Here is a 25,476-nt window from a genome sequence, read left to right as displayed (position 1 = left end):
AACCTGCTTGCAGCAGCTCTGCAAATCATTCGGCATCACTGTGTTGTGGCAGATGAAAAACATCTGAAAGTGCCTCACCACTGCTTGCAATGAAACGACCGGTGAGCCTGATGCTTTGCCCAAAGGGAAAATTAATGTGAAGAATGTGGCCATCTATCTGACTCCACCATGCTAATCCAGCTCTCTAACATTTGCAACAATTCCCCCAGCTTGGCTGTGTTTTCATGTTTCTGGCTGCCCAGGATCACTTCAGTCTCTGTCTCCAAGATACTCGAAAAACGGCAGAGCAATTCTGCTTTGGCTATGCCTGCTACCTCAACACAGCGATTTTTCGAATCGACTCAACGTGACCAAGCAACTGCAGCTTGTACCACCAGCAGAATGGAAAACCACAGTGGCCGGGTAATGATTAGTGAGGGGCCTGAAGGTGCGTATTAGAAAAACTGGGAGGGAAATTTGCAGTCAGCACAAGTGGAAGGGAGCAGTCGACACCCCTGCCTCAGTGATAGAAATCTTCCTTTGCTTGCAGGTGAGTGCCTACTTTTTGGATGCACTGCTGCTCAAAGGAACTCCTGCTGGCACGCAGATGGAATTGCAGCAGCATCACCACCGTGTTGTCGACTGCCTTCCTCCAGGAACAGATGTTTCCTCTGCCTTGACAACAACATGTTAAGCTATAATTCAGCTATTCATTTGGCAATACAGGTTCTACCAAAGCATAGTTTATCACACACTTACTTCTCAAAGTGCACCCATAAATTGTATTCGCTATTCAAGCAGCAAGCTAGCGTTGACTTTGGTGTATTAACGCCTCGGATCTTCTGCTGTACCAACTGAGCCATTGAGGCAAAGCCTCAAAATCCACAGTGTTTGTTCAATGTTGACCGTTCACCTTTTAGCCCTTGAGGCCATTATCTGCATTTTAAAGCCAAAGCTGTGGGTACACTTTGAGCAGCCAGTAGGTTGGGCCTCCTTTTAAATGCACAATGTTTCAGACACTATCTCAATTAATGTCTTCCTCCCTCTCTCCCTCAATTGTTTCAGCATGCATTGCTTTGTGACGGGGATTGTTTAGCGTATCCCTTTTAGCCCTTGTGGGCTTCACCTTCATCTTAATGACAAAGGTGTGGCCACACTGTGAATCGCCAGCTTCTCCTTGCAGGTTGCGCCTGTGTTCTAAGGGATAACGTGTCTGAGTCTGCATCGCAAGCTGATGTATTTTTCTCTAAGCTGCCTCAATGTTTTCTGAAGATTTTTCACTTTGGCAGGATGCAGACTGTAAGGATGGCAAAACTGGTCATGCTGTCTGCAGAGCAATTCAGTGCATGCCTCCTTATCGCAGTAGGCAGCACATAAATCCCATCATTTGAAGTTCCTGAGGATAATCTTCAGGAAGGGCAGCATTGTGTTCAAACGATTTCCAACCTCTGATGTCACGTTGCCATCTCTGCTGTTGGCAGAAAGGAAGGCAAGTTGCTTGCAGCAGTCCTCCAAATGATTGGTCTTCTCTGTGCAGCAGCATGAGGAAAACGCATTTAAATGTGTGAACTGTGGTTTGAATGAAACAACTGATGGTCGTGACGTTTTGTCTCTTGTGTAAAATCTAGTGGAGAATGTGGGCATTGATACCACTACCTCCCACATGCAAAGCGTTCGCTCTGCCACTTGAGCTAATTCCCCCTGGTGGGCACCAAACGTGTGCCAATTGTCCTCACTTTCTGCAAAATGATGTTGTAACAGCAGTAGAATTGTGCAGAGGGGCTCCCTGATGCCTCAACAAAGTATATGTTATAACAAACGCCAACAAGCGGAAGCCTTCTTAGCGCAGAAGGCAGCGTGTCAGTCTCGTAATGTGAAGGTCGTGAGTTCAATCCTCAGAAAGGGCAGATTTTTATTAAAAAATCCTTCGCGTTTTCCACTTATTTCATATTCCCATCTCCGCCACTGATAGAAATGCAGACAACCTGCTTGCAGCAGCTCTACAAATCATTCGGCATCACTGTGTTGTGGCAGATGAAAAACATCTGAAAGTGCCTCACCACTGCTTGCAATGAAACGACCGGTGAGCCTGATGCTTTGCCCAAAGGGAAAATCAATGTGAAGAATGTGGCCATCTATCTGACTCCACCATGCTAATCCAGCTCTCTAACATTTGCAACAATTCTCCCAACTTGGCTGTGTTTTAATGTTTCTGGCTGCCCAGGATCACTTCAGTCTCTGTCTCCAAGATACTCGAAAAACGGCAGAGCAATTCTGCTTTGGCTATGCCTGCTACCTCAACACAGCGATTTTTCGAATCGACTCAACGTGACCAAGCAACTGCAGCTTGTACCACCAGTGGAATGGAAAACCACAGTGGCCGGGTAATGATCAGTGAGGGGCCTGAAGGTTCGTATTAGAAAAACTGGGAGGGAAATTTGCAGTCAGCACAAGTGGAAGGGAACAGTCGACACCCCTGCCTCAGTGATAGAAATCTTCCTTTGCTTGCAGGTGAGTGCCTACTTTTTGGATGCATTGCTGCTCAAAGGAACTCCTGCTGGCACGCAGATGGAATTGCAGCAGCATCACCACCGTGTTGTCGACTGCCTTCCTCCAGGAAAAGATGTTTCCTCTGCCTTGACAACAACATGTTAAGCTATAATTCAGCTATTCATTTGGCAATACAGTTTCTACCAAAGCATTGTTTATCACACACTTACTTCTCAAAGTGCACCCATAAATTGTATTCGCTATTCAAGCAGCAAGCTAGCGTTGACTTTGGTGTATTAACGCCTCGGGTCTTCTGCTGTACCAACTGAGCCATTGAGGCAAAGCCTCAAAATCCACAGTGTTTGTTCAATGTTGACCGTTCACCTTTTAGCCCTTGAGGCCATTATCTGCATTTTAAAGCCAAAGCTGTGGGTACACTTTGAGCAGCCAGTAGGTTGTGCCCCCTTTTAAATGCACAATGTTTCTGACACTATCTCAATTAATGTCTTCCTCCCTCTCTCCCTCAATTGTTTCAGCATGCATTGCTTTGTGACGGGGATTGTTTAGCGTATCCCTTTTAGCCCTTGTGGGCTTCACCTTCATCTTAATGACAAAGGTGTGGGCACACTGTGAATCGCCAGCTTCTCCTTGCAGGTTGCACCTGTGTTCTAAAGGATAACGTGTCTGAGTCTGCATCGCAAGCTGATGTATTTTTCTCTAAGCTGCCTCAATGTTTTCTGAAGATTTTTCACTTTGGCAGGATGCAGACTGTAAGGATGGCAAAACTGGTCATGCTGTCTGCAGAGCAATTCAGTGCATGCCTCCTTATCGCAGTAGGCAGCACATCAATCCCATCATTTGAAGTTCCTGAGGATAATCTTCAGGGAGGGCAGCATTGTGTTCAAACGATTTCCAACCTCTGATGTCACGTTGCCATCTCTGCTGTTGGCAGAAAGGAAGGCAACTTGCTTGCAGCAGCCCTCCAAATGATTGGTCTTCTCTGTGCAGCAGCATGAGGAAAATGCATTGAAATGTGTGAACTGTGGTTTGAATGAAACAACTGATGGTCGTGACGTTTTGTCTCTTGTGTAAAATCTAGTGGAGAATGTGGGCATTAATCCCACTACCTCTCAAATGCAAAGCTAACGCTCTGCCACTTGAGCTAATTCCCCCTGGTCGGCACCAAATGTGTGCCAATTGTCCTCACTTTCTGCAAATTGATGTTGTAACAGCAGTAGAATTGTGCATGGGGGCTCCCTGATGCCTCAACAAAGTATATATTATAACAAACATCAACAAAAGGAAGCCTTCTTAGTGCAGTAGGCAGCACGTCAGTCTCATAGTCTGAAGGTCCTGAGTTCAATCCTCAGAGAGAGCAGATTTTTATTTAAAAATCCTTCGCCTTTTCCACTTATTTCATATTCCCATCCCCGCCGCTGAGAGAAATGCAGACAACCTGCTTGCAGCAGCTCTGCAAATCATTCGGCATCACTGTGTTGTGGCAGATGAAAAACATCTGAAAGTGCCTCACCACTGCTTGCAATGAAACGACCGGTGAGCCTGCTGCTTGCCCAAAGGGAAAATCAATGTGAAGAATGTGGCCATCTATCTGACTCCACCATGCTAATCCAGCTCTCTAACATTTGCAACAATTCCCCCAACTTGGCTGTGTTTTCATGTTTCTGGCTGCCCAGGATCACTTCAGTCTCTGTCTCCAAGATACTCGAAAAACGGCAGAGCAATTCTGCTTTGGCTATGCCTGCTACCTCAACACAGCGATTTTTCGAATCGACTCAACGTGACCAAGCAACTGCAGCTTGTACCACCAGTGGAATGGAAAACCACAGTGGCCGGGTAATGATCAGTGAGGGGCCTGAAGGTTCGTATTAGAAAAACTGGGAGGGAAATTTGCAGTCAGCACAAGTGGAAGGGAGCAGTCGACACCCCTGCCTCAGTGATAGAAATCTTCCTTTGCTTGCAGGTGAGTGCCTACTTTTTGGATGCATTGCTGCTCAAAGGAACTCCTGCTGGCACGCAGATGGAATTGCAGCAGCATCACCACCGTGTTGTCGACTGCCTTCCTCCAGGAAAAGATGTTTCCTCTGCCTTGACAACAACATGTTAAGCTATAATTCAGCTATTCATTTGGCAATACAGTTTCTACCAAAGCATTGTTTATCACACACTTACTTCTAAAAGTGCACCCATAAATTGTATTCGCCATTCAAGAAGCGACCTAGCGTTGACTTTGGTGTATTAACGCCTCGGGTCTTCTGCTGTACCAACTGAGCCATTGAGGCAAAGCCTCAAAATCCACAGTGTTTGTTCAATGTTGACCGTTCACCTTTTAGCCCTTGAGGCCATTATCTGCATTTTAAAGCCAAAGCTGTGGGTACACTTTGAGCAACCAGTAGGTTGTGCCCCCCTTTAAATGCACAATGTTTCTGACACTATCTCAATTAATGTCTTCCTCCCTCTATCCCTCAATTGTTTCAGCATGCATTGCTTTGTGACGGGGATTGTTTAGCGTATCCCTTTTAGCCCTTGTGGGCTTCACCTTCATCTGAATGACAAAGGTGTGGGCACACTGTGAATCGCCAGCTTCTCCTTGCAGGTTCCGCCTGTGTTCTAAAGGATAACGTGTCTGAGTCTGCATCACAAGCTGATGTATTTTTCTCTAAGCTGCCTCAATGTTTTCTGAAGATTTTTCACTTTGGCAGGATGCAGACTGTAAGGATGTCAAAACATGTCATGCTGTCTGCAGAGCAATTCAGTGCATGCCTCCTTATCGCAGTAGGCAGCACATCAATCCCATCATTTGAAGTTCCTGAGGATAATCTTCAGGGAGGGCAGCATTGTGTTCAAACGATTTCCAACCTCTGATGTCACGTTGCCATCTCTGCTGTTGGCAGAAAGGAAGGCAACTTGCTTGCAGCAGCCCTCCAAATGATTGGTCTTCTCTGTGCAGCAGCATGAGGAAAATGCATTTAAATGTGTGAACTGTGGTTTGAATGAAACAACTGATGGTCGTGACGTTTTGTCTCTTGTGTAAAATCTAGTGGATAATGTGGGCATTAATCCCACTACCTCTCACATGCAAAGCTAACGCTCTGCCACTTGAGCTAATTCCCCCTGGTCGGCACCAAATGTGTGCCAATTGTCCTCACTTTCTGCAAAATGATGTTGTAACAGCAGTAGAATTGTGCATGGGGGCTCCCTGATGCCTCAACAAAGTATATGTTATAACAAACACCAACAAGCGGAAGCCTTCTTAGCGCAGTAGGCAGCACGTCAGTCTCATAGTCTGTAGGTCCTGAGTTCAATCCTCAGAGAGGGCAGCTTTTCATTTAAAAATCCTTCGCCTTTTCCACTTATTTCATATTCCCATCTCCGCCGCTGAGAGAAATGCAGACAACCTGCTTGCAGCAGCTCTGCAAATCATTCGGCATCACTGTGTTGTGGCAGATGAAAAACATCTGAAAGTGCCTCACCACTGCTTGCAATGAAACGACCGGTGAGCCTGCTGCTTTGCCCAAAGGGAAAATCAATGTGAAGAATGTGGCCATCTATCTGACTCCACCATGCTAATCCAGCTCTCTAACATTTGCAACAATTCCCCCAACTTGGCTGTGTTTTCATGTTTCTGGCTGCCCAGGATCACTTCAGTCTCTGTCTCCAAGATACTCGAAAAACGGCAGAGCAATTCTGCTTTGGCTATGCCTGCTACCTCAACACAGCGATTTTTCGAATCGACTCAACGTGACCAAGCAACTGCAGCTTGTACCACCAGTGGAATGGAAAACCACAGTGGCCGGGTAATGATCAGTGAGGGGCCTGAAGGTTCGTATTAGAAAAACTGGGAGGGAAATTTGCAGTCAGCACAAGTGGAAGGGAGCAGTCGACACCCCTGCCTCAGTGATAGAAATCTTCCTTTGCTTGCAGGTGAGTGCCGACTTTTTGGATGCATTGCTGCTCAAAGGAACTCCTGCTGGCACGCAGATGGAATTGCAGCAGCATCACCACCGTGTTGTCGACTGCCTTCCTCCAGGAAAAGATGTTTCCTCTGCCTTGACAACAACATGTTAAGCTATAATTCAGCTATTCATTTGGCAATACAGTTTCTACCAAAGCATTGTTTATCACACACTTACTTCTAAAAGTGCACCCATAAATTGTATTCGCTATTCAAGCAGCAAGCTAGCGTTGACTTTGGTGTATTAACGCCTCGGGTCTTCTGCTGTACCAACTGAGCCATTGAGGCAAAGCCTCAAAATCCACAGTGTTTGTTCAATGTTGACCGTTCACCTTTTAGCCCTTGAGGCCATTATCTGCATTTTAAAGCCAAAGCTGTGGGTACACTTTGAGCAGCCAGTAGGTTGTGCCGCCTTTTAAATGCACAATGTTTCTGACACTATCTCAATTAATGTCTTCCTCCCTCTCTCCCTCAATTGTTTCAGCATGCATTGCTTTGTGACGGGGATTGTTTAGCGTATCCCTTTTAGCCCTTGTGGGCTTCACCTTCATCTTAATGACAAAGGTGTGGGCACACTGTGAATCGCCAGCTTCTCCTTGCAGGTTGCGCCTGTGTTCTAAAGGATAACGTGTCTGAGTCTGCATCACAAGCTGATGTATTTTTCTCTAAGCTGCCTCAATGTTTTCTGAAGATTTTTCACTTTGGCAGGATGCAGACTGTAAGGATGGCAAAAATGGTCATGCTGTCTGCAGAGCAATTCAGTGCATGCCTCCTTATCGCAGTAGGCAGCACATCAATCCCATCATTTGAAGTTCCTGAGGATAATCTTCAGGGAGGGCAGCATTGTGTTCAAACGATTTCCAACCTCTGATGTCACGTTGCCATCTCTGCTGTTGGCAGAAAGGAAGGCAACTTGCTTGCAGCAGCCCTCCAAATGATTGGTCTTCTCTGTGCAGCAGCATGAGGAAAATGCATTGAAATGTGTGAACTGTGGTTTGAATGAAACAACTGATGGTCGTGATGTTTTGTCTCTTGTGTAAAATCTAGTGGAGAATGTGGGCATTGATCCCACTACCTCTCACATGCAAAGCTAGCGCTCTGCCACTTGAGCTAATTCCCGCTGGTCGGCACCAAATGTGTGCCAATTGTCCTCACTTTCTGCAAAATGATGTTGTAACAGCAGTAGAATTGTGCATGGGGGCTCCCTGATGCCTCAACAAAGTATATGTTATAACAAACATCAACACACAGAAGCCTTCTTAGCGCAGTAGGCAGTGCGTCAGTCTCATAATCTGAAGATCCTGAGTTCAATCCTCAGAGAGGGCAGATTTTTATTTAAAAATCCTTCGCCTTTTCCACTTATTTCATATTCCCATCTCCGCCGCTGATAGAAATGCAGACAACCTGCTTGCAGCAGCTCTGCAAATCATTCGGCATCACTGTGTTGTGGCAGATGAAAAACATCCGAAAGTGCCTCACCACTGCTTGCAATGAAACGACCGGTGAGCCTGATGCTTTGCCCAAAGGGAAAATTAATGTGAAGAATGTGGCCATCTATCTGACTCCACCATGCTAATCCAGCTCTCTAACATTTGCAACAATTCCCCCAGCTTGGCTGTGTTTTCATGTTTCTGGCTGCCCAGGATCACTTCAGTCTCTGTCTCCAAGATACTCGAAAAACGGCAGAGCAATTCTGCTTTGGCTATGCCAGCTACCTCAACACAGCGATTTTTCGAATCGACTCAACGTGACCAAGCAACTGCAGCTTGTACCACCAGCAGAATGGAAAACCACAGTGGCCGGGTAATGATCAGTGAGGGGCCTGAAGGTGCGTATTAGAAAAACTGGGAGGGAAATTTGCAGTAAGCACAAGTGGAAGGGAGCAGTCGACACCCCTGCCTCAGTGATAGAAATCTTTCTTTGCTTGCAGGTGAGTGCCTACTTTTTGGATGCATTGCTGCTCAAAGGAACTCCTGCTGGCACGCAGATGGAATTGCAGCAGCATCACCACCGTGTTGTCGACTGCCTTCCTCCAGGAAAAGATGTTTCCTCTGCCTTGACAACAACATGTTAAGCTATAATTCAGCTATTCATTTGGCAATACAGTTTCTACCAAAGCATTGTTTATCACACACTTACTTCTCAAAGTGCACCCATAAATTGTATTCGCTATTCAAGCAGCAAGCTAGCGTTGACTTTGGTGTATTAACGCCTCGGGTCTTCTGCTGTACCAACTGAGCCATTGAGGCAAAGCCTCAAAATCCACAGTGTTTGTTCAATGTTGACCGTTCACCTTTTAGCCCTTGAGGCCATTATCTGCATTTTAAAGCCAAAGCTGTGGGTACACTTTGAGCAGCCAGTAGGTTGTGCCCCCTTTTAAATGCACAATGTTTCTGACACTATCTCAATTAATGTCTTCCTCCCTCTCTCCCTCAATTGTTTCAGCATGCATTGCTTTGTGACGGGGATTGTTTAGCGTATCCCTTTTAGCCCTTGTGGGCTTCACCTTCATCTGAATGACAAAGGTGTGGGCACACTGTGAATCGCCAGCTTCTCCTTGCAGGTTCCGCCTGTGTTCTAAAGGATAACGTGTCTGAGTCTGCATCACAAGCTGATGTATTTTTCTCTAAGCTGCCTCAATGTTTTCTGAAGATTTTTCACTTTGGCAGGATGCAGACTGTAAGGATGTCAAAACATGTCATGCTGTCTGCAGAGCAATTCAGTGCATGCCTCCTTATCGCAGTAGGCAGCACATCAATCCCATCATTTGAAGTTCCTGAGGATAATCTTCAGGGAGGGCAGCATTGTGTTCAAACGATTTCCAACCTCTGATGTCACGTTGCCATCTCTGCTGTTGGCAGAAAGGAAGGCAACTTGCTTGCAGCAGCCCTCCAAATGATTGGTCTTCTCTGTGCAGCAGCATGAGGAAAATGCATTTAAATGTGTGAACTGTGGTTTGAATGAAACAACTGATGGTCGTGACGTTTTGTCTCTTGTGTAAAATCTAGTGGATAATGTGGGCATTAATCCCACTACCTCTCACATGCAAAGCTAACGCTCTGCCACTTGAGCTAATTCCCCCTGGTCGGCACCAAATGTGTGCCAATTGTCCTCACTTTCTGCAAAATGATGTTGTAACAGCAGTAGAATTGTGCATGGGGGCTCCCTGATGCCTCAACAAAGTATATGTTATAACAAACACCAACAAGCGGAAGCCTTCTTAGCGCAGTAGGCAGCACGTCAGTCTCATAGTCTGTAGGTCCTGAGTTCAATCCTCAGAGAGGGCAGCTTTTCATTTAAAAATCCTTCGCCTTTTCCACTTATTTCATATTCCCATCTCCGCCGCTGAGAGAAATGCAGACAACCTGCTTGCAGCAGCTCTGCAAATCATTCGGCATCACTGTGTTGTGGCAGATGAAAAACATCTGAAAGTGCCTCACCACTGCTTGCAATGAAACGACCGGTGAGCCTGCTGCTTTGCCCAAAGGGAAAATCAATGTGAAGAATGTGGCCATCTATCTGACTCCACCATGCTAATCCAGCTCTCTAACATTTGCAACAATTCCCCCAACTTGGCTGTGTTTTCATGTTTCTGGCTGCCCAGGATCACTTCAGTCTCTGTCTCCAAGATACTCGAAAAACGGCAGAGCAATTCTGCTTTGGCTATGCCTGCTACCTCAACACAGCGATTTTTCGAATCGACTCAACGTGACCAAGCAACTGCAGCTTGTACCACCAGTGGAATGGAAAACCACAGTGGCCGGGTAATGATCAGTGAGGGGCCTGAAGGTTCGTATTAGAAAAACTGGGAGGGAAATTTGCAGTCAGCACAAGTGGAAGGGAGCAGTCGACACCCCTGCCTCAGTGATAGAAATCTTCCTTTGCTTGCAGGTGAGTGCCGACTTTTTGGATGCATTGCTGCTCAAAGGAACTCCTGCTGGCACGCAGATGGAATTGCAGCAGCATCACCACCGTGTTGTCGACTGCCTTCCTCCAGGAAAAGATGTTTCCTCTGCCTTGACAACAACATGTTAAGCTATAATTCAGCTATTCATTTGGCAATACAGTTTCTACCAAAGCATTGTTTATCACACACTTACTTCTAAAAGTGCACCCATAAATTGTATTCGCTATTCAAGCAGCAAGCTAGCGTTGACTTTGGTGTATTAACGCCTCGGGTCTTCTGCTGTACCAACTGAGCCATTGAGGCAAAGCCTCAAAATCCACAGTGTTTGTTCAATGTTGACCGTTCACCTTTTAGCCCTTGAGGCCATTATCTGCATTTTAAAGCCAAAGCTGTGGGTACACTTTGAGCAGCCAGTAGGTTGTGCCGCCTTTTAAATGCACAATGTTTCTGACACTATCTCAATTAATGTCTTCCTCCCTCTCTCCCTCAATTGTTTCAGCATGCATTGCTTTGTGACGGGGATTGTTTAGCGTATCCCTTTTAGCCCTTGTGGGCTTCACCTTCATCTTAATGACAAAGGTGTGGGCACACTGTGAATCGCCAGCTTCTCCTTGCAGGTTGCGCCTGTGTTCTAAAGGATAACGTGTCTGAGTCTGCATCACAAGCTGATGTATTTTTCTCTAAGCTGCCTCAATGTTTTCTGAAGATTTTTCACTTTGGCAGGATGCAGACTGTAAGGATGGCAAAAATGGTCATGCTGTCTGCAGAGCAATTCAGTGCATGCCTCCTTATCGCAGTAGGCAGCACATCAATCCCATCATTTGAAGTTCCTGAGGATAATCTTCAGGGAGGGCAGCATTGTGTTCAAACGATTTCCAACCTCTGATGTCACGTTGCCATCTCTGCTGTTGGCAGAAAGGAAGGCAACTTGCTTGCAGCAGCCCTCCAAATGATTGGTCTTCTCTGTGCAGCAGCATGAGGAAAATGCATTGAAATGTGTGAACTGTGGTTTGAATGAAACAACTGATGGTCGTGATGTTTTGTCTCTTGTGTAAAATCTAGTGGAGAATGTGGGCATTGATCCCACTACCTCTCACATGCAAAGCTAGCGCTCTGCCACTTGAGCTAATTCCCGCTGGTCGGCACCAAATGTGTGCCAATTGTCCTCACTTTCTGCAAAATGATGTTGTAACAGCAGTAGAATTGTGCATGGGGGCTCCCTGATGCCTCAACAAAGTATATGTTATAACAAACATCAACACACAGAAGCCTTCTTAGCGCAGTAGGCAGTGCGTCAGTCTCATAATCTGAAGATCCTGAGTTCAATCCTCAGAGAGGGCAGATTTTTATTTAAAAATCCTTCGCCTTTTCCACTTATTTCATATTCCCATCTCCGCCGCTGATAGAAATGCAGACAACCTGCTTGCAGCAGCTCTGCAAATCATTCGGCATCACTGTGTTGTGGCAGATGAAAAACATCCGAAAGTGCCTCACCACTGCTTGCAATGAAACGACCGGTGAGCCTGATGCTTTGCCCAAAGGGAAAATTAATGTGAAGAATGTGGCCATCTATCTGACTCCACCATGCTAATCCAGCTCTCTAACATTTGCAACAATTCCCCCAGCTTGGCTGTGTTTTCATGTTTCTGGCTGCCCAGGATCACTTCAGTCTCTGTCTCCAAGATACTCGAAAAACGGCAGAGCAATTCTGCTTTGGCTATGCCAGCTACCTCAACACAGCGATTTTTCGAATCGACTCAACGTGACCAAGCAACTGCAGCTTGTACCACCAGCAGAATGGAAAACCACAGTGGCCGGGTAATGATCAGTGAGGGGCCTGAAGGTGCGTATTAGAAAAACTGGGAGGGAAATTTGCAGTAAGCACAAGTGGAAGGGAGCAGTCGACACCCCTGCCTCAGTGATAGAAATCTTTCTTTGCTTGCAGGTGAGTGCCTACTTTTTGGATGCACTGCTGCTCAAAGGAACTCTTGCTGGCATGCAGATGGAATTGCAGCAGCATCACCACCGTGTTGTCGACTGCCTTCCTCCAGGAACAGATGTTTCCTCTGCCTTGACAACAACATGTTAAGCTATAATTCAGCTATTCATTTGGCAATACAGTTTCTACCAAAGCATAGTTTATCACACACTTACTTCTCAAAGTGCACCCATAAATTGTATTCGCTATTCAAGCAGCAAGTTAGCGTTGACTTTGGTGTATTAACGCCTCCGGTCTTCTGCTGTACCAACTGAGCCATTGAGGCAAAGCCTCAAAATCCACAGTGTTTGTTCAATGTTGACCGTTCACCTTTTAGCCCTTGAGGCCATTATCTGCATTTTAAAGCCAAAGCTGTGGGTACACTTTGAGCAGCCAGTAGGTTGGGCCTCCTTTTAAATGCACAATGTTTCTGACACTATCTCAATTAATGTCTTCCTCCCTCTCTCCCTCAATTGTTTCAGCATGCATTGCTTTGTGACGGGGATTGTTTAGCGTATCCCTTTTAGCCCTTGTGGGCTTCACCTTCATCTTAATGACAAAGGTGTGGGCACACTGTGAATGGCCAGCTTCTCCTTGCAGGTTGCGCCTGTGTTCTAAGGGATAACGTGTCTGAGTCTGCATCGCAAGCTGATGTATTTTTCTCTAAGCTGCCTCAATGTTTTCTGAAGATTTTTCACTTTGGCAGGATGCAGACTGTAAGGATGGCAAAACTGGTCATGCTGTCTGCAGAGCAATTCAGTGCATGCCTCCTTATCGCAGTAGGCAGCACATCAATCCCATCATTTGAAGTTCCTGAGGATAATCTTCAGGGAGGGCAGCATTGTGTTCAAACGATTTCCAACCTCTGATGTCACGTTGCCATCTCTGCTGTTGGCAGAAAGGAAGGCAACTTGCTTGCAGCAGCCCTCCAAATGATTGGTCTTCTCTGTGCAGCAGCATGAGGAAAATGCATTGAAATGTGTGAACTGTGGTTTGAATGAAACAACTGGTGGTCGTGACGTTTTGTCTCTTGAGTAAAATCTCGCGGAGGATGTGGGCGTTGATCCCACTGCCTCTCACATGCAAAGCGAGCGCTCTGCCACTTGAGCTAATTCCCCCTGCTCGGCACCAAATGTGTGCCAATTGTCCTCACTTTCTGCAAAATGATGTTGTAACAGCAGTCGAATTGTGCATGGGGGCTCCCTGATGCCTCAACAAAGTATATGTTATAACAAACACCAACGAATGGAAGCCTTCTTAGCGCAGTAGGCAGCGTGTCAGTCTCATAATCTGAAGGTCCTGAGTTCAATCCTCAGAGAGGGCAGATTTTTATTAAAAAATCCTTCGCCTTTTCCACTTATTTCATATTCCCATCTCCGCCGCTGATAGAAATGCAGACAACCTGCTTGCAGCAGCTCTGCAAATCATTCGGCATCACTGTGTTGTGGCAGATGAAAAACATCTGAAAGTGCCTCACCACTGCTTGCAATGAAACGACCGGGGAGCCTGATGCTTTGCCCAAAGGGAAAATCAATGTGAAGAATGTGGCCATCTATCTGACTCCACCATGCTAATCCAGCTCTCTAACATTTGCAACAATTCCCCCAACTTGGCTGTGTTTTCATGTTTCTGGCTGCCAAGGATCACTTCAGTCTCTGTCTCCAAGATACTCGAAAAACGGCAGAGCAATTATGCTTTGGCTATGCCTGCTACCTCAACACAGCGATTTTTCGAATCGACACAACGTGACCAAGCAACTGCAGCTTGTACCACCAGTAGAATGGAAAACCACAGTGGCCGGGTAATGATCAGTGAGGGGCCTGAAGGTGCGTATTAGAAAAACTGGGAGGGAAATTTGCAGTCAGCACAAGTGGAAGGGAGCAGTCGACACCCCTGCCTCAGTGATAGAAATCTTCCTTTGCTTGCAGGTGAGTGCCTACTTTTTGGATGCACTGCTGCTCAAAGGAACTCCTGCTGGCACGCAGATGGAATTGCAGCAGCATCACCACCGTGTTGTCGACTGCCTTGCTCCAGGAAAAGATGTTTCCTCTGCCTTGACAACAACATGTTAAGCTATAATTCAGCTATTCATTTGGCAATACAGTTTCTACCAAAGCATTGTTTATCACACACTTACTTCTAAAAGTGCACCCATAAATTGTATTCGCCATTCAAGAAGCGACCTAGCGTTGACTTTGGTGTATTAACGCCTCGGGTCTTCTGCTGCACCAACTGAGCCATTGAGGCAAAGCCTCAAAATCCACAGTGTTTGTTCAATGTTGACCGTTCACCTTTTAGCCCTTGAGGCCATTATCTGCATTTTAAAGCCAAAGCTGTGGGTACACTTTGAGCAGCCAGTAGGTTGTGCCTCCTTTTAAATGCACAATGTTTCTGACACTATCTCAATTAATGTCTTCCTCCCTCTCTCCCTCAATTGTTTCAGCATGCATTGCTTTGTGACGGGGATTGTTTAGCGTATCCCTTTTAGCCCTTGTGGGCTTCACCTTCATCTTAATGACAAAGGTGTGGGCACACTGTGAATCGCCAGCTTCTCCTTGCAGGTTGCGCCTGTGTTCTAAGGGATAACGTGGCTGAGTCTGCATCGCAAGCTGATGTATTTTTCTCTAAGCTGCCTCAATGTTTTCTGAAGATTTTTCACTTTGGCAGGATGCAGACTGTAAGGATGTCAAAACATGGTCATGCTGTCTGCAGAGCAATTCAGTGCATGCCTCCTTATCGCAGTAGGCAGCACATCAATCCCATCATTTGAAGTTCCTGAGGATAATCTTCAGGGAGGGCAGCATTGTGTTCAAACGATTTCCAACCTCTGATGTCACGTTGCCTTCTCTGCTGTTGGCAGAAAGGAAGGCAACTTGCTTGCAGCAGCCCTCCAAATGATTGGTCTTCTCTGTGCAGCAGCATGAGGAAAATGCATTTAAATGTGTGAACTGTGGTTTGAATGAAACAACTGGCGGTCGTGACGTTTTGTCTCTTGAGTAAAATCTAGTGGAGAATGTGGGCATCAATCCCACTACCTCCCACATGCAAAGCTAGCGCTCTGCCACTTGAGCTAATTCCCCCTGCTCGGCACCAAATATGTGCCAATTGTCCTCACTTTCTGCAAAATGATGTTGTGACAGCAGTAGAATTGTGAATGGGGGCTCCCTGATCCCTCAACAAAGTATATGTTTTAACAAATACTGACAAACAGAAGCCTTCTTAGCGCAGTAGGCAGCGCGTCAGTCTCATAATCTGAAGGTCCTGAGTTCAATCCTCAGAGAGGGCAGATTTTTATTTAAAAATCCTCGCCTTTTCCACTTATTTCATATTCCCATCTCCGCCGCTGAGAGAAATGCAGACAACCTGCTTGCAGCAGCTCTGCAAATCATTCGGCATCACTGTGTTGTGGCAGATGAAAAACATCTGAAAGTGCCTCACCACTGCTTGCAATGAAACGACCGGTGAGCCTGATGCTTTGCCCAAAGGGAAAATCAATGTGAAGAATGTGGCCATCTATCTGACTCCACCATGCTAACCCAGCTCTCTAACATTTGCAACAATTCCCCCAACTTGGCTGTGTTTTCATGTTTCTGGCTGCCCAGGATCACTTCAGTCTCTGTCTCCAAGATACTCGAAAAACGGCAGAGCAATTCTGCTTTGGCTATGCCTGCTACCTCAACACAGCGATTTTTCGAATCGACTCAACGTGACCAAGCAACTGCAGCTTGTACCACCAGTAGAATGGAAAACCACAGTGGCTGGGTAATGATCAGTGAGGGGCCTGAAGGTGCGTATTAGAAAAACTGGGAGGGAAATTTGCAGTCAGCACAAGTGGAAGGGAGCAGTCGACACCCCTGCCTCAGTGATAGAAATCTTCCTTTGCTTGCAGGTGAGTGCCTACTTTTTGGATGCATTGCTGCTCAAAGGAACTCCTGCTGGCACGCAGATGGAATTGCAGCAGCATCACCACCGTGTTGTCGACTGCCTTCCTCCAGGAAAAGATGTTTCCTCTGCCTTGACAACAACATGTTAAGCTATAATTCAGCTATTCATTTGGCAATACAGTTTCTACCAAAGCATTGTTTATCACACACTTACTTCTAAAAGTGCACCCATAAATTGTATTCGCCATTCAAGAAGCGACCTAGCGTTGACTTTGGTGTATTAACGCCTCGGGTCTTCTGCTGTACCAACTGAGCCATTGAGGCAAAGCCTCAAAATCCACAGTGTTTGTTCAATGTTGACCGTTCACCTTTTAGCCCTTGAGGCCATTATCTGCATTTTAAAGCCAAAGCTGTGGTACACTTTGAGCAGCCAGTAGGTTGTGCCTCCTTTTAAATGCACAATGTTTCTGACACTATCTCAATTAATGTCTTCCTCCCTCTCTCCCTCAATTGTTTCAGCATGCATTGCTTTGTGACGGGGATTGTTTAGCGTATCCCTTTTAGCCCTTGTGGGCTTCACCTTCATCTTAATGACAAAGGTGTGGCCACACTGTGAATCGCCAGCTTCTCCTTGCAGGTTGCGCCTGTGTTCTAAGGGATAACGTGTCTGAGTCTGCATCGCAAGCTGATGTATTTTTCTCTAAGCTGCCTCAATGTTTTCTGAAGATTTTTCACTTTGGCAGGATGCAGACTGTAAGGATGGCAAAACTGGTCATGCTGTCTGCAGAGCAATTCAGTGCATGCCTCCTTATCGCAGTAGGCAGCACATAAATCCCATCATTTGAAGTTCCTGAGGATAATCTTCAGGAAGGGCAGCATTGTGTTCAAACGATTTCCAACCTCTGATGTCACGTTGCCATCTCTGCTGTTGGCAGAAAGGAAGGCAAGTTGCTTGCAGCAGTCCTCCAAATGATTGGTCTTCTCTGTGCAGCAGCATGAGGAAAACGCATTTAAATGTGTGAACTGTGGTTTGAATGAAACAACTGATGGTCGTGACGTTTTGTCTCTTGTGTAAAATCTAGTGGAGAATGTGGGCATTGATCCCACTACCTCCCACATGCAAAGCGTTCGCTCTGCCACTTGAGCTAATTCCCCCTGGTGGGCACCAAACGTGTGCCAATTGTCCTCACTTTCTGCAAAATGATGTTGTAACAGCAGTAGAATTGTGCAGAGGGGCTCCCTGATGCCTCAACAAAGTATATGTTATAACAAACGCCAACAAACGGAAGCCTTCTTAGCGCAGAAGGCAGCGTGTCAGTCTCGTAATGTGAAGGTCGTGAGTTCAATCCTCAGAAAGGGCAGATTTTTATTAAAAAATCCTTCGCGTTTTCCACTTATTTCATATTCCCATCTCCGCCACTGATAGAAATGCAGACAACCTGCTTGCAGCAGCTCTACAAATCATTCGGCATCACTGTGTTGTGGCAGATGAAAAACATCTGAAAGTGCCTCACCACTGCTTGCAATGAAACGACCGGTGAGCCAGATGCTTTGCCCAAAGGGAAAATCAATGTGAAGAATGTGGCCATCTATCTGACTCCACCATGCTAATCCAGCTCTCTAACATTTGCAACAATTCTCCCAACTTGGCTGTGTTTTCATGTTTCTGGCTGCCCAGGATCACTTCAGTCTCTGTCTCCAAGATGCTCGAAAAACGGCAGAGCAATTCTGCTTTGGCTATGCCTGCTACCTCAACACAGCGATTTTTCGAATCGACTCAACGTGACCAAGCAACTGCAGCTTGTACCACCAGTGGAATGGAAAACCACAGTGGCCGGGTAATGATCAGTGAGGGGCCTGAAGGTTCGTATTAGAAAAACTGGGAGGGAAATTTGCAGTCAGCACAAGTGGAAGGGAGCAGTCGACACCCCTGCCTCAGTGATAGAAATCTTCCTTTGCTTGCAGGTGAGTGCCTACTTTTTGGATGCATTGCTGCTCAAAGGAACTCCTGCTGGCACGCAGATGGAATTGCAGCAGCATCACCACCGTGTTGTCGACTGCCTTCCTCCAGGAAAAGATGTTTCCTCTGCCTTGACAACAACATGTTAAGCTATAATTCAGCTATTCATTTGGCAATACAGTTTCTACCAAAGCATTGTTTATCACACACTTACTTCTCAAAGTGCACCCATAAATTGTATTCGCTATTCAAGCAGCAAGCTAGCGTTGACTTTGGTGTATTAACGCCTCGGGTCTTCTGCTGTACCAACTGAGCCATTGAGGCAAAGCCTCAAAATCCACAGTGTTTGTTCAATGTTGACCGTTCACCTTTTAGCCCTTGAGGCCATTATCTGCATTTTAAAGCCAAAGCTGTGGGTACACTTTGAGCAGCCAGTAGGTTGTGCCCCCTTTTAAATGCACAATGTTTCTGACACTATCTCAATTAATGTCTTCCTCCCTCTCTCCCTCAATTGTTTCAGCATGCATTGCTTTGTGACGGGGATTGTTTAGCGTATCCCTTTTAGCCCTTGTGGGCTTCACCTTCATCTTAATGACAAAGGTGTGGGCACACTGTGAATCGCCAGCTTCTCCTTGCAGGTTGCACCTGTGTTCTAAAGGATAACGTGTCTGAGTCTGCATCGCAAGCTGATGTATTTTTCTCTAAGCTGCCTCAATGTTTTCTGAAGATTTTTCACTTTGGCAGGATGCAGACTGTAAGGATGGCAAAACTGGTCATGCTGTCTGCAGAGCAATTCAGTGCATGCCTCCTTATCGCAGTAGGCAGCACATCAATCCCATCATTTGAAGTTCCTGAGGATAATCTTCAGGGAGGGCAGCATTGTGTTCAAACGATTTCCAACCTCTGATGTCACGTTGCCATCTCTGCTGTTGGCAGAAAGGAAGGCAACTTGCTTGCAGCAGCCCTCCAAATGATTGGTCTTCTCTGTGCAGCAGCATGAGGAAAATGCATTGAAATGTGTGAACTGTGGTTTGAATGAAACAACTGATGGTCGTGACGTTTTGTCTCTTGTGTAAAATCTAGTGGAGAATGTGGGCATTAATCCCACTACCTCTCAAATGCAAAGCTAACGCTCTGCCACTTGAGCTAATTCCCCCTGGTCGGCACCAAATGTGTGCCAATTGTCCTCACTTTCTGCAAATTGATGTTGTAACAGCAGTAGAATTGTGCATGGGGGCTCCCTGATGCCTCAACAAAGTATATATTATAACAAACACCAACAAAAGGAAGCCTTCTTAGCGCAGAAGGCAGCATGTCAGTCTCATAATCTGAAGGTCCTGAGTTCAATCCTCAGAGAGGGCAGATTTTTATTTAAAAATCCTTCGCCTTTTCCACTTATTTCATATTCCCATCTCCGCCGCTGATAGGAATGCAGACAAACTGCTTGCAGCAGCTCTGCAAATCATTCGGCATCACTGTGTTGTGGCAGATGAAAAACATCTGAAAGTGCCTCACCACTGCTTGCAATGAAACGACCGGGGAGCCTGATGCTTTGCCCAAAGGGAAAATCAATGTGAAGAATGTGGCCATCTATCTGGCTCCACCATGCTAATCCAGCTCTCTAACATTTGCAACAATTCCCCCAACTTGGCTGTGTTTTCATGTTTCTGGCTGCCCAGGATCACTTCAGTCTCTGTCTCCAAGATACTCGAAAAACGGCAGAGCAATTCTGCTTTGGCTATGCCTGCTACCTCAACACAGCGATTTTTCGAATCGACTCAACGTGACCAAGCAACTGCAGCTTGTACCACCAGCGGAATGGAAAACCACAGTGGCCGGGTAATGATCAGTGAGGGGCCTGAAGATTCGTATTAGAAAAACTGGGAGGGAAATTTGCAGTCAGCACAAGTGGAAGGGAGCAGTCGACACCCCTGCCTCAGTCATAGAAATTTTCCTTTGCTTGCAGGTGAGTGCCTACTTTTTGGATGCGTTGCTGCTCAAAGGAACTCCTGCTGGCACGCAGATGGAATTGCAGCAGCATCACCACCGTGTTGTCGACTGCCTTCCTCCAGGAAAAGATGTTTCCTCTGCCTTGACAACAACATGTTAAGCTATAATTCAGCTATTCATTTGGCAATACAGTTTCTACCAAAGCATTGTTTATCACACACTTACTTCTCAAAGTGCACCCATAAATTGTATTCGCTATTCAAGCAGCAAGCTAGCGTTGACTTTGGTGTATTAACGCCTCGGGTCTTCTGCTGTACCAACTGAGCCATTGAGGCAAAGCCTCAAAATCCACAGTGTTTGTTCAATGTTGACCGTTCACCTTTTAGCCCTTGAGGCCATTATCTGCATTTTAAAGCCAAAGCTGTGGGTACACTTTGAGCAGCCAGTAGGTTGTGCCTCCTTTTAAATGCACAATGTTTCTGACACTATCTCAATTAATGTCTTCCTCCCTCTCTCCCTCAATTGTTTCAGCATGCATTGCTTTGTGACGGGGATTGTTTAGCGTATCCCTTTTAGCCCTTGTGGGCTTCACCTTCATCTTAATGACAAAGGTGTGGGCACACTGTGAATCGCCAGCTTCTCCTTGCAGGTTGCGCCTGTGTTCTAAAGGATAACGTGTCTGAGTCTGCATCACAAGCTGATGTATTTTTCTCTAAGCTGCCTCAATGTTTTCTGAAGATTTTTCACTTTGGCAGGATGCAGACTGTAAGGATGTCAAAACATGTCATGCTGTCTGCAGAGCAATTCAGTGCATGCCTCCTTATCGCAGTAGGCAGCGCATCAATCCCATCATTTGAAGTTCCTGAGGATAATCTTCAGGGAGGGCAGCATTGTGTTCAAATGATTTCCAACCTCTGATGTCACGTTGCCATCTCTGCTGTTGGCAGAAAGGAAGGCAACTTGCTTGCAGCAGCCCTCCAAATGATTGGTCTTCTCTGTGCAGCAGCATGAGGAAAATGCATTGAAATGTGGTTTGAATGAAACAACTGATGGTCGTGACGTTTTGCCTCTTGTGTAAAATCTAGTGGAGAATGTGGGCATCGATCCCACTACCTCGCACATGCGAAGCGAGCGCTCTGCCACTTGAGCTAATTCCCCCTGGTCGGCACCAAATGTGTGCCAATTGTCCTCACTTTCTGCAAAATGATGTTGTAACAGCAGTCGAATTGTGCATGGGGGCTCCCTGATGCCTCAACAAAGTATATGTTATAACAAACACCAACAAACGGAAGCCTTCTTAACGCAGTAGGCAGCGTGTCAGTCTCATAATCTGAAGGTCCTGAGTTCAATCCTCAGAGAAGGCAGATTTTTATTAAAAAATCCTTCGCCTTTTCCACTTATTTCATATTCCCATCTCCGCCGCTGATAGAAATGCAGAGAACCTGCTTGCAGCAGCTCTGCAAATCATTCGGCATCACTGTGTTGTGGCAGATGAAAAACATCTGAAAGTGCCTCACCACTGCTTGCAATGAAACGACCGGTGAGCCTGCTGCTTTGCCCAAAGGGAAAATCAATGTGAAGAATGTGGCCATCTATCTGACTCCACAATGCTAATCCAGCTCTCTAACATTTGCAACAATTCCCCCCAACTTGGCTGTGTTTTCATGTTTCTGGCTGCCCAGGATCACTTCAGTCTCTGTCTCCAAGATACTCGAAAAACGGCAGAGCAATTCTGCTTTGGCTATGCCTGCTACCTCAACACAGCGATTTTTCGAATCGACTCAACGTGACCAAGCAACTGCAGCTTGTACCACCAGTGGAATGGAAAACCACAGTGGCCGGGTAATGATCAGTGAGGGGCCTGAAGGTTCGTATTAGAAAAACTGGGAGGGAAATTTGCAGTCAGCACAAGTGGAAGGGAGCAGTCGACACCCCTGCCTCAGTGATAGAAATCTTCCTTTGCTTGCAGGTGAGTGCCGACTTTTTGGATGCATTGCTGCTCAAAGGAACTCCTGCTGGCACGCAGATGGAATTGCAGCAGCATCACCACCGTGTTGTCGACTGCCTTCCTCCAGGAAAAGATGTTTCCTCTGCCTTGACAACAACATGTTAAGCTATAATTCAGCTATTCATTTGGCAATACAGTTTCTACCAAAGCATTGTTTATCACACACTTACTTCTAAAAGTGCACCCATAAATTGTATTCGCCATTCAAGAAGCGACCTAGCGTTGACTTTGGTGTATTAACGCCTCGGGTCTTCTGCTGTACCAACTGAGCCATTGAGGCAAAGCCTCAAAATCCACAGTGTTTGTTCAATGTTGACCGTTCACCTTTTAGCCCTTGAGGCCATTATCTGCATTTTAAAGCCAAAGCTGTGGGTACACTTTGAGCAGCCAGTAGGTTGTGCCGCCTTTTAAATGCACAATGTTTCTGACACTATCTCAATTAATGTCTTCCTCCCTCTCTCCCTCAATTGTTTCAGCATGCATTGCTTTGTGACGGGGATTGTTTAGCGTATCCCTTTTAGCCCTTGTGGGCTTCACCTTCATCTTAATGACAAAGGTGTGGGCACACTGTGAATCGCCAGCTTCTCCTTGCAGGTTGCGCCTGTGTTCTAAAGGATAACGTGTCTGAGTCTGCATCACAAGCTGATGTATTTTTCTCTAAGCTGCCTCAATGTTTTCTGAAGATTTTTCACTTTGGCAGGATGCAGACTGTAAGGATGGCAAAAATGGTCATGCTGTCTGCAGAGCAATTCAGTGCATGCCTCCTTATCGCAGTAGGCAGCACATCAATCCCATCATTTGAAGTTCCTGAGGATAATCTTCAGGGAGGGCAGCATTGTGTTCAAACGATTTCCAACCTCTGATGTCACGTTGCCATCTCTGCTGTTGGCAGAAAGGAAGGCAACTTGCTTGCAGCAGCCCTCCAAATGATTGGTCTTCTCTGTGCAGCAGCATGAGGAAAATGCATTTAAATGTGTGAACTGTGGTTTGAATGAAACAACTGATGGTCGTGACGTTTTGTCTCTTGAGTAAAATCTAGTGGAGAATGTGGGCACCGATCCCACAACTCTCACATGCAAAGCGAGCGCTCTGCCACTTGAGCTAATTCCCCCTGGTCGGCTCCAAATGTGTGCCAATTGTCCTCACTTTCTGCAAAATGATGTTGTAACAGCAGTAGAATTGTGCATGGGAGCTCCCTGATGCCTCAACAAAGTATATGTTATAACAAACACCAACAAACAGAAGCCTTCTTAGCGCAGTAGGCAGCGTGTCAGTCTCGTAATCTGAAGGTCCTGAGTTCAATCCTCTGAGAGGGCAGCTTTTTATTAAAAAATCCTTCGCGTTTTCCACTTATTTCATATTCCCATCTCCGCCGCTGATAGGAATGCAGACAAACTGCTTGCAGCAGCTCTGCAAATCATTCGGCATCACTGTGTTGTGGCAGATGAAAAACATCTGAAAGTGCCTCACCACTGCTTGCAATGAAACGACCGGGGAGCCTGATGCTTTGCCCAAAGGGAAAATCAATGTGAAGAATGTGGCCATCTATCTGGCTCCACCATGCTAATCCAGCTCTCTAACATTTGCAACAATTCCCCCAACTTGGCTGTGTTTTCATGTTTCTGGCTGCCCAGGATCACTTCAGTCTCTGTCTCCAAGATACTCGAAAAACGGCAGAGCAATTCTGCTTTGGCTATGCCTGCTACCTCAACACAGCGATTTTTCGAATCGACTCAACGTGACCAAGCAACTGCAGCTTGTACCACCAGCGGAATGGAAAACCACAGTGGCCGGGTAATGATCAGTGAGGGGCCTGAAGATTCGTATTAGAAAAACTGGGAGGGAAATTTGCAGTCAGCACAAGTGGAAGGGAGCAGTCGACACCCCTGCCTCAGTCATAGAAATTTTCCTTTGCTTGCAGGTGAGTGCCTACTTTTTGGATGCGTTGCTGCTCAAAGGAACTCCTGCTGGCACGCAGATGGAATTGCAGCAGCATCACCACCGTGTTGTCGACTGCCTTCCTCCAGGAAAAGATGTTTCCTCTGCCTTGACAACAACATGTTAAGCTATAATTCAGCTATTCATTTGGCAATACAGTTTCTACCAAAGCATTGTTTATCACACACTTACTTCTCAAAGTGCACCCATAAATTGTATTCGCTATTCAAGCAGCAAGCTAGCGTTGACTTTGGTGTATTAACGCCTCGGGTCTTCTGCTGTACCAACTGAGCCATTGAGGCAAAGCCTCAAAATCCACAGTGTTTGTTCAATGTTGACCGTTCACCTTTTAGCCCTTGAGGCCATTATCTGCATTTTAAAGCCAAAGCTGTGGGTACACTTTGAGCAGCCAGTAGGTTGTGCCTCCTTTTAAATGCACAATGTTTCTGACACTATCTCAATTAATGTCTTCCTCCCTCTCTCCCTCAATTGTTTCAGCATGCATTGCTTTGTGACGGGGATTGTTTAGCGTATCCCTTTTAGCCCTTGTGGGCTTCACCTTCATCTTAATGACAAAGGTGTGGGCACACTGTGAATCGCCAGCTTCTCCTTGCAGGTTGCGCCTGTGTTCTAAGGGATAACGTGTCTGAGTCTGCATCGCAAGCTGATGTATTTTTCTCTAAGCTGCCTCAATGTTTTCTGAAGATTTTTCACTTTGGCAGGATGCAGACTGTAAGGATGGCAAAAATGGTCATGCTGTCTGCAGAGCAATTCAGTGCATGCCTCCTTATCGCAGTAGGCAGCACATCAATCCCATCATTTGAAGTTCCTGAGGATAATCTTCAGGGAGGGCAGCATTGTGTTCAAACGATTTCCAACCTCTGATGTCACGTTGCCATCTCTGCTGTTGGCAGAAAGGAAGACAACTTGCTTGCAGCAGCCCTCCAAATGATTGGTCTTCTCTGTGCAGCAGCATGAGGAAAATGCATTGAAATGTGTGAACTGTGGTTTGAATGAAACAACTGATGGTCGTGACGTTTTGTCTCTTGTGTAAAATCTAGTGGAGAACGTGGGCATTGATCCCACTACCTCTCACATGCAAAGCTAACGCTCTGCCACTTGAGCTAATTCCCCCTGGTCGGCACCCAATGTGTGCCAATTGTCCTCACTTTCTGCAAAATGATGTTGTAACAGCAGTAGAATTGTGCATGGGGGTTCCCTGATGCCTCAACAAAGTATATGTTATAACAAACACCAACAAACAGAAGCCTTCTTAGCGCAGAAGGCAGCGTGTCAGTCTCATAATCTGAAGGTCCTGAGTTCAATCCTCAGAGAGGGCAGAATTTTATTAACAAATCCTTCGCGTTTTCCACTTATTTCATATTCCCATCTCCGCCGCTGATAGAAAT

General features: G+C 46.1%; 9 non-coding genes across 9 annotated transcripts; all 9 read left to right on the top strand.

Annotated features, from left to right (window-relative positions):
- Nucleotides 1-3,774: 3,774 nt before the first annotated feature.
- trnam-cau (transfer RNA methionine (anticodon CAU)) lies at nt 3,775-3,847 on the top strand. Its single transcript has one exon. It is a non-coding gene; the product is annotated as a tRNA-Met (tRNA).
- Nucleotides 3,848-7,695: 3,848 nt separating this feature from the next.
- On the top strand, nt 7,696-7,768 carry trnam-cau (transfer RNA methionine (anticodon CAU)). Its single transcript has one exon. It is a non-coding gene; the product is annotated as a tRNA-Met (tRNA).
- Nucleotides 7,769-11,617: 3,849 nt separating this feature from the next.
- trnam-cau (transfer RNA methionine (anticodon CAU)) lies at nt 11,618-11,690 on the top strand. Its single transcript has one exon. It is a non-coding gene; the product is annotated as a tRNA-Met (tRNA).
- A 1,888-nt stretch (nt 11,691-13,578) lies between these two features.
- On the top strand, nt 13,579-13,651 carry trnam-cau (transfer RNA methionine (anticodon CAU)). Its single transcript has one exon. It is a non-coding gene; the product is annotated as a tRNA-Met (tRNA).
- Nucleotides 13,652-15,540: 1,889 nt separating this feature from the next.
- trnam-cau (transfer RNA methionine (anticodon CAU)) lies at nt 15,541-15,613 on the top strand. Its single transcript has one exon. It is a non-coding gene; the product is annotated as a tRNA-Met (tRNA).
- Nucleotides 15,614-19,460: 3,847 nt separating this feature from the next.
- trnam-cau (transfer RNA methionine (anticodon CAU)) lies at nt 19,461-19,533 on the top strand. Its single transcript has one exon. It is a non-coding gene; the product is annotated as a tRNA-Met (tRNA).
- Nucleotides 19,534-21,412: 1,879 nt separating this feature from the next.
- On the top strand, nt 21,413-21,485 carry trnam-cau (transfer RNA methionine (anticodon CAU)). The gene has a single exon. It is a non-coding gene; the product is annotated as a tRNA-Met (tRNA).
- A 1,888-nt stretch (nt 21,486-23,373) lies between these two features.
- Nucleotides 23,374-23,446, top strand: trnat-cgu (transfer RNA threonine (anticodon CGU)). Its single transcript has one exon. It is a non-coding gene; the product is annotated as a tRNA-Thr (tRNA).
- A 1,888-nt stretch (nt 23,447-25,334) lies between these two features.
- Nucleotides 25,335-25,407, top strand: trnam-cau (transfer RNA methionine (anticodon CAU)). Its single transcript has one exon. It is a non-coding gene; the product is annotated as a tRNA-Met (tRNA).
- The last annotated feature ends 69 nt before the right edge of the window (nt 25,408-25,476 follow it).

Source organism: Scyliorhinus torazame, chromosome 11 (genome assembly GCF_047496885.1).
Source record: "Scyliorhinus torazame isolate Kashiwa2021f chromosome 11, sScyTor2.1, whole genome shotgun sequence".
NCBI classification, from domain to species: Eukaryota; Metazoa; Chordata; class Chondrichthyes; order Carcharhiniformes; family Scyliorhinidae; genus Scyliorhinus; species Scyliorhinus torazame.
The sequence above is the reverse complement of the archived record's forward strand: the minus strand, read 5'-3'. Positions and strand labels throughout refer to the sequence as shown.